Source organism: Cydia strobilella, chromosome 7, assembly GCF_947568885.1.
Source record: "Cydia strobilella chromosome 7, ilCydStro3.1, whole genome shotgun sequence".
Lineage (NCBI taxonomy): Eukaryota > Metazoa > Arthropoda > Insecta > Lepidoptera > Tortricidae > Cydia > Cydia strobilella.
Window position 1 is genome coordinate 17,672,227 of NC_086047.1, and position 12,149 is coordinate 17,684,375.

Below are 12,149 nucleotides of genomic sequence, written 5' to 3' on the forward strand. Positions count from 1 at the left end.
GTATTTTTTATGTGAAACGTGAGTATATGTCTTTAAATAATCTGTAGGGGTCGGATCAAAAACTAAGTAATTAAGTCCGACACGCTTGACTGCACATTTCTAATAGGTTTTCCTGTGATCTAAAGAACTATTTTTTGTATTTTTTTTTCAAAATTTTAGACCTAGTAGTTACGGAGATAAAGGGGGGTAATGGTCATTTTTTGGCTATTTTCTTAAATAACTTCTAAACTATTGATTTTAAAATTACGAAAAAAAAAATGTGAGATTATCACAACGAGCATTTGATATGTAATACGATATAGTTTAAAAAACTTTATTTTTTAATTTATTTAGCCCCCAAAAGTGCCCTCCATGTTTAAAATTCATTTGTTTACGTTACACGTCCGTCTTTGGGTCACAAACTTACATTTATGCGCGCGTACAAAAGTCGCTATGTGATTTTTAACGATTTTTAGGTTTTAATGCCATTTTGAACCTTATTTCTATACGCATATGCTCCAAAAACAGCGTGGCGCTTATTTCAATATTTAAGGATTAATCAAATGTAGGTATGTGATGCCTATACAATGAATGCTCTTCCTATAATCGCTAACTGGAATAAATCACATAACTACATTAGCTTATTTGAACAGCAATTACAGACGTGTGCTCGCTATGTGATGATTGACACATAGCGATATTTTCTACAAGTTTATTGAAAAATGATTTGATGCGCTTGCTCCCGATATGTAGTTTCTCGCACATAGCGATATTTTTATACTAGTTGCAGTCGATGTTATGTTTCTAGACTGTGCATTTTGGGATACATAGCGGGATTTTCTTATAACAATCGAGTCTACCGTATATTAAACTTAAGTTGTATACAGGTACCTACTAAACATGATTATTTCATGTGAAGCGCTGGGGGCCTAGCTGTAAGAGAGTGCGACTTTCAATCCGGAGGTCGCGGGGTCAAACCTCGGCTCGTACCAATGTACCCTATTGTCCTTCCCCGGGACTCATACTATCTCTATGCCAATTTTCAACTAAATCGGTTCCGCGGTTTAAGCGTGAAGAGGTAACAGACAGACAGACAGGCAGACACACTCGCATTTATAATATTAGTACGGATATAGACACGATATAGACGTCAAATGCCTTTGCCATTGGCGGGAAGTTTGACAGATGATGAAAAAAAACCGAAGTTCAATGTACGACGGATGAGAACTGGCGTAATGTGGAGAGACGCTTCGCAGGTGCTATTGGGTGTTGTCCTCGGATACAGCGATCCGGTTTACAGAGATGACGTGTGAGGACCAACCATTGCCTAGGGCAACGTTGTACTAAAAAACCCAATGCAACGTTGTACCAAATGTTATATCAGTTCATTTTTATATGCCGTAGCTGTCACGTAAAATGTTTGTACCTATAAATGTTTGTACCTTTTGGAAGTTTACAACACTAATTTATTTAGAAATGTAATATTTAAGTTATAAAAATACGATAAAAACATAATTAATTTAATTTTGTTTTAAATAAGTACAAAAAGTTTGAAAGAACTGTCATACAGGCCAATTCGAAAAATGAGATACGTTATGAAATAAAACTATGAAAACGGATTATATCGCGTATATATTTCATGATTATATTTATTATGATTAAACGAAGACAATATTAATGAGATACGTCATTTACTAGTTCTAGAAACGATATAGATTAGATGGGTCTCTATTGTTTCCCATATAGTTTTAAGTCATAATCCACATTTTCCACATTTTCGTTAGTCATAATTTGGTTTTTCTCAGAAACGCGTAACTTTACAGGATTGCCATAAAACAAACCTAACCTATCTATAGGATGATAACCTGAAGAAAATCCTGAAAGTTAATGGATTCAGAATTATGACTAATGATAGTATGACAATCTACATTATGACTTCAATAATTATGTCAAACATAGGGACCCCGGATTGGGTATGTCAGTGTCAAAAATGACGTTTCTTCAAACAAAAATGTCATTTTTGACACTGACATATGCATATCGTTTCTAGAACTAGTAAATGACGTCTCATTGTTCGAATTAGCTCGATAGGGACCATCATCATTCGACGCGAAAGGTATAGACTTATTAAAAAAAAAACCGGCCAAGTGCGAGTCGGACTCTCCCAACGAGGGTTCCGTACTATTTAGTAATTGTTGTTATAGCGGCAACAGAAATACATCATCTGTGAAAATTTAACTGTCTAGCTATCACGGTTCATGAGATACAGCCTGGTGACAGACAGACGGACAGACGGACAGCGGAGTCTTAGTAATAGGGTCACGTTTTTACCCTTTGGGTACGGAACCCTAAAAAATACATACATCAAGAACCGGCAGAGCTTTTAAGAATTTTCCTTATGGGCTAATGGCCAACAAAGTCGGTATTCGGGACCGGTATTTTATTGAGGCTTGTAAAAGGCTTGTCCTTGCCCTTGCCCTTGAGACCTACTTGCAGAATAATTGCTGAATTTTGAATTTTGAGCCTACATTCGGATGGCAACTGCAGCAGCATAAAGAATGACTCACGTTAGAACGGGTTAGGTCCGGGCCGTGGCGACCGGCACTTGAAATTTTCACAGTTGATGTATTTCTGTTGCCGCTACAACAACAAATACTAAAAAGTACGGAACCCTCGGTGGGCGAGTCCGACTCGCACTTGTCCGGTTTTTTATAGAAAGCATCACGTGATCACCGATCAGCCATCATAGAAAAGTAAGTGTCGCACGCTTCGGCCCGGACCCGGTGACATTCAGCTGCATTACTGTTGCGACAATACTGCTGCGTATTGATGCGGGCGACGTCACTGTCAATTTCTTTAATCAAATTAATATAAAAAAATCATTCATTTCGGACAATTCGGAAGTATAAAATATTAAAAGTAAAATTCAATCAACTTTAGAAATGCTCCAAGCTGTCACGTGATCTTGATGACGTAACGATGTGATAAACAAACTGCTTTTAGTTGCACAGAAACTGCTGTTAGTTGCATACTTTAGAAATTAAAATTAAAATTACAACATTGTTTAAATTAGACATATATTGACCGGGATATAAGACCGTGATTACCTTTTATCAAATAATACAAAAGGTAATCACGGTCTATATCCCGGTCAATATAAGTCTAGTGAAACTAACCGTGAATCATTCAAAACTCTAATTGTTTAAATTACAATTAAATTAAAAATTTAAAAATTGATTGATAAAACGAACGAATTGATTGAAAAATTGATCGATTGATTGATGACGTTCACTACCGCATTACTGTGATTATAAATATTACTAGCGCACGCCCCGGCTTCGCACGGGTAGTTAAACTAATTTACACAAAACCTACAAATAATACATAATATAAACCTTCCTTTTGAATCACTATATCTATAAATAGTAGATTGTTAACCAAGGGATGAAAGGCACGCATTCCTGCCGAGGTATTTTGGCGCTCGAACGCAGTGAGAGCGCCAATAGTCTGAGGTCTGAGGCAGAAATGATGCCTTTCACCCGAATCAAACACTCTACTTTTCATTTCGAATACGAGGAAAGTAAAATGCATGTGTTTTTTTTAAAACATGACAAGTATACATTTTTATAGTATTTCTTGAGGGACGTTTAATTAACAATTCAGGCAAAAGTATCGTTATTTATGGAATGGAGAGTCAAATATCAGAATGGAAATTGTATAACAAATCCATTTAAACTCAAATTTCAATTGCGTATCGTAAAAAAATTAAAAAAAATCGTACTTCGAACGTAAAATGCTCTAGTGCAGACACGTATCATTTTCTGCACACCTTTTAGAACCACAATGACCCTCTTTCAGAGCATGAGAAATGAAAAAAAAATATTGACAGAAGCAAGTACAAAATAGGTGTTGAAGTCCCTGACTTCTGAGCTAGGTAATAACCTGTGTTACAGAAGTCATATATTAAACCGCATCAAAATCTAAAATCTTTATAGATCTAAGCATACATAGGGACAGACGGACGGACAGACAGCGGAATGCGACTTTGTTTTATACTATTTAGTGTTTATAATTATTGACATTCAATCATATACTCATTTTATACACAAGAGGCGATGTAGTATATTATATTATTCAATGACAACAAAAAGTAAAAAAAATGTCATAATAAATAAATTGCCTGTACTTTGTCTCCTAGTATTCAGGTAACGGAACTAATGTATAAATGCCGATGATTATTACTAGAAAAACATAGTGGTATAAAACAGCAAGGCCGGCCATGTTGAAATACTTAAGTAATTAAACGAAGCGTATACTTGATAATTGTATCAACAGTATCAAGTTTTTCCCTTCCAAAGATATCCCTTATAGTAAATATGACTGGTGTTTTACCTGACTATACGACGCAAAGAAGTGTATTGTATCACTATCAAGTCTATGTATGTCTATGTTTGTATATATAATCCTTTGTTGCACTCTTGAGACAAAGCGCGTTGACCGACTTTAATGTTAATGATGATTCTTGCGTCAATGGACTATAAAGGCCAGCTTACAATATTATAACCTACCTTATACTTATACATACTTGCATACTTACATACTTGGTAACATTGGCAATGCTCCCAAGGTTGCAGTGTGTTGACCTCTAGCACGCGAATAACACGAATCCTTATGTATAGAAGGCCAGAGAAAGGTGGCAAATGAAAAAAATGTAGGCGCGAAGGAATGTCGTCCCATAGAAAATTAGAATTTCACGCATTTTTCTACTGACAAGAGAAAAAAACAGGCCAAGTGCGACTCGCGCACCGAGTGTTCCGTACTTTTTAGTATTTGTTGTTATAGCGGCAACAGAAATACATCATCTGTGAAAATTTCAACTGTCTAGCTATCACGGTTCATGAGATACAGCCTGGTGACAGACAGACAGACGGACAGCGGAGTCTTAGTAATAGGGTCCCGTTTTTACCCCTTGGGTACGGAACCCTAAAAAGGCGCTAGAAAAAGGTGTAGTGAAAACAATTTTCGCACTAAAAGGTGACGTAACAGAACGGATATTTTGGGACATCTTTTATTAACGGCAGGATGGAGAATACTATTGATTCTGAGCAGAATGAGCCTAAGATTGTCCAGATATGTAAGGATCAGGTTTACAATACTTATTTTAGAAAACGCCCATTTATGAATAATGCTAAGAGTCACTATGTGATGTTAGAAGAAGTCCACATGGATTTTTCTCTTTCCGAAAATATTCCCACATTCCTTACAATGCTAAAAAAAAACAAGGGAACATGGATACATAAGTAAACAATGCATATGTGTGTATAACAAAGATAAATACATTAAAAGATATGGAAAACCCAGCCTTTGAACTGCGTTGAATAAGATGACAACATGGGAATTTTATAGATGACTTGCTTCTGCCCGCGATTTAGTCCGTGTGGGATGGAAATGAAATGAAAAGCTTTATTTTCAGGCAAGTAATAAATACCTTAAAACTAGCATACATATTATAAATATAACTTGGTCAACTGGGGAGGCATCTACGGGAGAGGGGCTGTGACCCCCGCTCTGGATCATACCTGATTCAACAATCTCAATTTCAGTGCAGCGAGGGAATGCTGCAGGCATCATGGGAACTTTTGAGCCGGGTACGATGAAGGGTGGAGGCGCATATTATTAGACGTTTAGCAACCGGTGTAGCGGTTACGAAGAAAGTAACAAATTACGATTTTTTACTTTGGAGCAGCCTGTATGTTTTAGTAGCTCCTGAGGTAATAAATAGTATGAAACCTTCTTTGACCATTTTGATTATCTTTTTTATTTATGACACTGATACGATTCTGACTTTTGACTAATGTCATCATTGCCGCACATTTTCAAACAAATTGTCAAAAGCACTGCCAATGATTAATACAGGTATGTTTCTTTTTGGTGTCGATTATTGGAAATAACTTTTTTTTTTTTTAATTAAAAAAATATTAACGTTAGAGCATTCCTGAGAACATTCTACGTAGGATTTCAGGATTTGTCCAATGGCTAAGTTCACCCTGTATGTATAGTATGGACGGATAATATAAGTATGGATAGTATAAAACATAAAGTTCATGACCTTTGTAGGATTCTCATGCGGCAAACACGTGATGACAGTCAGAGACTTTGACCTGCAGAAAACAATCATGCTTCTAATGAGGGCTAACGCGTATGAATTCGCCGCTAGGGGCGCTAGTGTAGAGATGGTGGTCTTTTCCATAATTCGAAATGTCACTTGTCACTTCAATGACTGACAGCTGTTCTTTAGTCTTTTGGACCACCATCAACAGAGGCGCCAACTGGTGAGCAAAAAAACGATAGCCCTCATAAAGGTAATATTCGGAGAGCAGCAGCCTTGTTGTTGTAACGTTACTGCTGCGAAAGTGAAAGTCCTTATTCTTCAATTTACTTAGGCATATTACAATATTATGAATGCTAGAAATTACCACAGGTAACCTTACACCTCGAGAATACCTAGTGTAAATTTAATTCGAGACGTGATGTAACACGATTTTCACTCATCTTCACTCATCTTCACTCACTTTTCTTGATAAGATGTTGATACAATTCCTCGCCAGTCTGCCTGTGACCACGAACGTAACGTCACGTTCTAAACGTCAGGCCATAAATAAACGTAAGTACGCGATTAAGTCTCGTGTTAGTTTTAAAATTAAAACGTGACGTGACGTAGGCGGTTGCGTTAAGTCTCATTTAGTATGGGATTTTGAGTTTCCAAAACGTCCCGCGAGGACAGCAACGATTTCGTAATACATGACGCAGGACGCAGCCAAACGAGTATCCACTGGTACCCTCACCGTGAGTTTTACGCGGCCGCGTCAACTCAAACGCGGTGCATCTCGTTTGCACCAATGTCAGTGCGAGGGAGATGCATTGTGAGTTAGTTTACGCAGTCGCTAGCGAATATGTCTGTGTCGTGGTAAGGATATAGGAGGCGTATTCCAATTTTAAAAACACTTATAAATCAGCAAATTAAACTTAAATAGGAGAGTTGTGACAGACAGACAGAAATTCACTAACTCGTTATAATAATAACTCAAAATTGCCAAACAATGTTTTTTTTATATTTACTAACACATAGCTATAATGATGGTACTAACAATATTGTAAGGAATTTTGAACGTTCCGAAATAATGTTTTTTTTTTTTAAGTGCAAACTCTATAACAAAGTCACATCTTGAAAGTTGAAAAACCAAAGAACATAAGAAAAAATATCACAACAACGTAAACATAATACTTTATGATATTGATACAATTAAATTTTTTGGGAAAAAAATATTTAACGCGTGATATTTTCGGAGGTAGTCGCTTAAATGCACAATTAATAAATGTAGCGGTGACTTCGGATGCATGATCCTAAGGAAGACTTGGAAATTAATACATTATTTACAATAGATGTTAAACAGCCATTTTTAACTGTGGTGCTTATAATCATAAAATTACAGACATCATAATAATTATTATTTTATATTTATGGGCAATTCCACTTAGGGATCATAACATAATTTAACGTAATGATTGCAAACTCATTTGTTTCCTTACTTACTAGCTAAGATGTGATTAACTCTATCCACTTAAATACGATTGTCATTATGATTGAACAGTTTAATAGTCATCAATGTCAAGCAGGTAATTTATGGATTACTAGCGACGTTCGTATGAATTAGTGACACAAAAAAAGCTATAACTCCCTGAGAAGTTATAGGTTTTTTTTCACAATTCATAACTCCAGCGGGAGTAATATAGACCTTTGTCCTTCAGTTCACCCGCATGAAGCAAGCTTGCTTTTCAAGCAAGTGAAAAGAAAATTGAAATGTACAAAAGGGAAACCATCACGTAAGTATAATTATGAACATTTCATGAGTGCGAACGGAGCACGATAATATTTTGAGGATAATACGATTGTCTTCGGTTACCGCGATAGTTACTCATGAAATAAAACTATGAAAACGGATTATATCGCGTATATTGAATTTATAATACATCCCGACGTTTCGAACTCTTTACAGCGTTCGTGGTCAACGGGTGACTGAGGAAAAATTACAAAGTGCAAAAATACCCACATACTAAAATAATGAACAATCATAGACTACAAACTTTAAGGCTGGTTGTACATGCAAAATCGGTTCATAAGGCTAGTTATACACTACAATTATTTTCAAGTAAAGATATATATATATACGCGATAAAAACTACGCCGGCTCCAACCCTACACCACGGACCCGAGAAGATTTAATTCCCTCCTAAATTGTAGGAGGGTATCCCAATATGGGACCGGCAACAAACTCGGCGGGACACATCTTTTCAAAACATCAGAATGTCCAGCATCATCCAACACTAAGGTCTCACAGTCTATGTCCCGCTTGCTCCTTTATAAATTCAATATACGCGATATAATCCGTTTTCATAGTTTTATAATACGATTGGTTTTACTAAAATGAGTAGTTTAAATTTTTAATGACATTTTGTAAAATACTTTGTTTCTTACTTTAGTAAGAAAATTATACCAAATTTTTTTTGTCAACGTATTCGAACATCAAAAATTTATTCAGCAAATAGGCCACAGGGGCACTTTTGCATCTCAAATTTTTACAAGCAATAAAGATAATATTTTTTTAGCAATAAAAGAATTTTGTATTTGTAATGTTTTGTATTACGAGTAGATACTTTTTAAGACAAAGTATCCAGTCTCTAAATGTCGAATTACACAAAAAAAAAAACGAATAAAAAATATACAAACAACAGACAAATACTAAAATTGTTTAGAGATGTAAAAAAAGTATCTAAGTGTCAGAGATAAAATATATATAATAGAAAAAAAACCGGCCAAGTGCGAGTCGGACTAGCGCACTAAGCATTCCGTACCATTACGCAAAACGGCAAAAAAATCACGTTTCTTGTATGGAGCCTCCACTTAAATATTTATTTTGTTCTGTTTTTAGTATTTGCTGTTATAGCGGCAAGAGAAATACATTATCTGTGAAAATTTCAACTGTGAGATACAGCCTGGTGACAAACTGACAGAGAGACAGACAGCGGAGTCTTAGTAATAGGGTCCCGTTTTTACCCTTTGGGTACGGAACCATAAAAAAGGCAACCCGTCTGAACTTCTCGTTGCGTCAAAAAAATTTTTATACTACGTGTTACGTGTCACATGCGCGTTGCCGACACTAACACTCCACACCCTCGTTGAGCTCTGGCAACCTTACTCACTGGCAGGAACACAATAATAAGTAGGAGTTGGGTCTAGTGTTATTTCGCTGCGGTTTTCTGTAAAGTGGAGGCACTCTACCCCAGTTGGGCTCTGCTCTAGATCTGGAATGACATCCGCTGTGCCCATACTTCTCTTTATTTGCTTCCTATATCATAAAAAATATATGCTTTTAAATATTTTACCGATGTTAATTAGATTAACACCTTGAGTAGCTATTAAAGAATTTCGTCAGAACAAGCTTAACTTGACCCATATTTTTTGTTTCCTAAAATGGTGGTTAAACGCGCTTCTAGATTAATTCTCCATTCACTGCATACTACCACATTAGTTTACTATATAATAAGGTATCGATATAACACTTTAAACAATATTAATGAGCAAAAAACAAAGCTATTAATCACGAGGCTAACCATCAAGATGGCGCTCGAAACCCGAAGCCCCAGAAGCCAGTTATTAGATCTGTTTCCAATCATGGATGGTATAGAAAGGATGTCAATCTCTTATGGCAGAATTGTTGCAAAAGTGACCAGATTTTAGCTGTGAAGCTCTCCGGTGGCGCTAGGTAGGCTCTAAGACCAAAGAGTAATGTAATATATAGGAGACTCTATGACATGAACCATAGAGGTATAATAATGTAGAGATGAAATGGGGGAGGGGCAGCAAATAACCCGACCAAATTACGTAGGTTGTTTCTGGTATGTTGTCAGGAATGTTAAAACGTGTTTTTAATTTTATAGCATTGCATATGTTCTGTCCCTCACGGTCGCACGGGTGCACATCTATATAAAATACTAGGTGTCATCATCATTCGCTTGCCCTTGTCCCATTCACTTGGGGTCGGCGCAGCATGTCTTTTTCTTCCATACATCTCTGTCACCCGTCATCTCATCATTCACTTGCGTTAGTTTCATATCATCTTTCACACAGTCCATCCACCTTTTCCTCGGTTTTCCTCTCCTCGTACTTCCCTCCACATTCATTCTTAATACCTTTCTTGTCACATGACTTTCATCCCTCCGCATCACATGCCCGTACCATGCTAGGTACTTCAGTGTATGGTGGCGCCGCCTATTTACCGTTTTTTGATGGACACTTTCCATATATAGATCGCTTTGGTTGAAGGTCACTCTTGACACTGACAGATCAGTATCATATTGGAAACTAAGGGCCTGACACTCTTTGATAGAGAAAGATAGTCTTATTGCGATTCCTATAAGAGGAAAGAGAAAATAGTGCCATGCTTTGTCCTTATCACCGACCGGGTGGCATCATAGGTAGGAGGCAATGGCGAAATACTGAAATTTATAAGAGTGAAAGAGAAAAAATCCTATGCTGCCCAAATTTTATATGGATATTCTTTCTCTTACCCCCGGTCGCTCGGTGGCGCGTCTATAACTACTTGTATTATACTATGTCTATGTTGGAAACAGATCTAATAATTAAAACTGGATTTTGCCTGCTAGATTAGATTAGATTAGATGATGATTAGATGATTTATTTCATGAAAGACAATTTACATAATAAGTTTGCATTAATGTCAAAAATATAAGAATTTCTATCATGATCGTCAAAATAAAAATAAAAATAAAAATTAAAATAATAACAATACTAATGAAAATAAAATTATAGCTCCAATAAGGATTGTCAACACAATTACAATAAGAGTAAGTAGATAAATACTTACAAATCCAAAATATAAGTAAATTTACAATGTCAAAACTTACACTAAAACAATAAAAACACAACACACAAGAACAATAAAAGTAGAAACAATAAATAAAAAGTCAATTTATCCCAAATGGGAACAGTGGTTACAGTGTCATATTAATGGAGTAGGTATAAAATAATACAAATAATATCTCCCAATAAGAATCGTCAACACACAAAAATATAAAAAATCCTCCAATAAGGATCGTCTTTATGATAAAGAATACAATGTCAATATAGAAAACAATAATAATTAAACAATTTCTGAATCAAAATGTCATTTCCATGAACTCATTTACTGAGTACAGAGGGTTATCCAACAAAAGATTTCTCAATTTACGCCTGAATATTTGGTCGCATTGCTCGTTTCTTATCTCGGCAGGTAGGTGCTCGAAATAAGTAGGTCCGATGATTCGTGGGTTCTTTTTTGAAAGCACCAAGCGACGAGGAACTGTTCTAAGACGACCTGTGTTACGCAGTTGTTTTCCCGGACAATTTACACGAGAAAATTGAGCAATATTGTCTAGAATAATGTTTTGTGAACTAAGTAGCTGATGAAAGCGGACATTGTAAGGGCGAGTGCACAAAGGCGGTCTGAGTCAGCGATTCAGATGAATAGCGAGCGGAAAATCGATGTTGTGGACTATTCTTTATTTTCGGAGCTTTGTTTGTGTAACGGTTTATAAATGAAATGAACTGAGAATTGTGATTCTGTATTTTTTGTCATAAAATAATAATAGATACTCTTGCACACTTCAATAAAGAAAAACGATACAAACTTAAGGGTCCCCGGCAACCACGCCTGACTAGAAGTACAGAATGTTGTTTTAAAATGAGAGCGTAACTTCGTTCGTGGTTCGTGTGTTAATTTACACACGAACCACGAACGAAGTTATTAACTCATGGAGGCGTTATTATATCTCACTACTTACTATAACATTTGTGCCATTTTCAACCAAAAGGGTACTTATTGTCGCTTGTCAGTAAGGCGCTATTACCATATAGCTTCAAATTAGAAATCAACCTTATCGACAAGCGAAAATGTGGTACCTTTTGGTTGAAAACCTCACATTTTATAAGCCAGAACTGCCTTTAAACAAAAAAAATACTTTACTACTATGAACAAAACGAAGACGTAATAGCATCCTTGTCTTTGTCTGTCTTAAGGATGACTCACGCTAGACCGGTCCGGGGCCGGGCC